Source organism: Lycium barbarum, chromosome 1 (assembly GCF_019175385.1).
Source record: "Lycium barbarum isolate Lr01 chromosome 1, ASM1917538v2, whole genome shotgun sequence".
In the NCBI taxonomy this organism is placed as follows: Eukaryota; Viridiplantae; Streptophyta; class Magnoliopsida; order Solanales; family Solanaceae; genus Lycium; species Lycium barbarum.
In genome coordinates, this window is record NC_083337.1 from 163,661,687 (window position 1) to 163,663,160 (window position 1,474).

A 1,474-nucleotide genomic window follows, 5' to 3' on the forward strand; every position below is an offset into this window, starting at 1 on the left:
CAAATACAAACACTCACAATAATAGAAGAACATTAATTGTTGAATTAATAACCAAAAATTAAAGGGAAATTACAAGAATCATAGAAGAGCAGTAACTAGAAGAAGGGATGAGAAGCAGAAACCAGAGAAAGGGGATAAGAGATACAGAGTTTGTCTAAGTATAATCATAATTCGCATAACCGTTCTTCTGAGCGCTAGTTCTTTTAATCAGTTGTTAATTGGACCTCGGCCCCAAATCAACCTTTGTGAAAGCCTTCTAATTCTATTACTACTTCTGGGTCCAATAACTGGTTGTGTGACATTGGGTCGGAGCTGGTTCATAACAGCATAGGTCCAACTTTCCATACAACTTTTGTGAAATTAGATTTCTAGCTTCTGTTGTCAATGAATAAAAAGAAATAACATCGATCAATCATTTTTTCGTTACACGTAGATAGAATTAAAGCATACATTGTAATTCATAAAATATATGGAAATTTTACTAAATTAAATCATTGATTTCCATCATTTAGTTTTTCGTATGTAAAAAGTAAGTTGCTAACAATTGCAATGACAGACATGTGTGTTTCCAACTGGTCTGCAGGTGCCCCATTTAACACATCCATAAAAGGTGCATAATTCAAAACATTTTCCATTTCTACGTCTATCATCATCTTCTCCCGGTTTACATTCACCAAGCTCAGGGTGATCTTTGCACTCACAACTTGAACCACGAGGTGCGACCCGGTTAATTGCAGGCTCGACCGAACCCAATTGTATATGTCCAAATTCTGTATTTATATTTAAAAATTCAATAAATATGGAGTATAAAAATTAAATTCAGAACACAATTATTAACATATGATATCGTTATTCTAAACTGTAGAATCCATAAAGCTCAAATCTTGACTCTGCTTCTACCTGGAAACTAACCATTGCAATCTTCATAATATTTTTTTTTTGTTTTAACAATGCGAAGAACTTACGCTTAAAAAAATTATCGATAAAAATTATTTCAAGTTACTATTGAATGATTTTCGAATCTTTGTATGTTGTGTAATTTTACATTTCTCAAACATAACAAGCTTAAAACATTGAGAAAAGAAATTATTTAAAAGAAAAGTCATATCAAATTACCTATAAGAAGTAGAAAAAATGCAAATTGAAGAACCGAAACTCCCTTGTTAGCCATGCTTTTGTAGAAACAATATTATGGATTAATGTCAATTAAGTCTTGATAAAAATATTGATTATTTATAATATAAAAATGGCAAATCATCTTTAATTTTGAGATTGTATGTATCTCTACTAAGATTATTATTATTATTATTGAGATTGTATGTATCTCTACTAAGATTAATATTATTATTATTATTATTATTATTATTATTATTATTATTATTATTATTATTCATAACTGATTCTTTTGTGATATGCACCATTGATATATGTACTCTTTTATGATTTATACCTTATTCTTTTTCTTTTACGATTT

At 29.1% G+C, this 1,474-nt stretch overlaps 1 long non-coding RNA gene across 1 annotated transcript; it reads right to left on the reverse strand.

Annotated features, from left to right (window-relative positions):
• Positions 1–385: 385 nt before the first annotated feature.
• On the reverse strand, positions 386–1,208 carry LOC132626160 (uncharacterized). Its single transcript, XR_009577156.1, has 2 exons — positions 1,117–1,208; positions 386–770 (listed from the first exon to the last, which is right to left on the reverse strand). It is a non-coding gene; the product is annotated as an uncharacterized LOC132626160 (long non-coding RNA).
• Between the last annotated feature and the right edge of the window lie 266 nt (positions 1,209–1,474).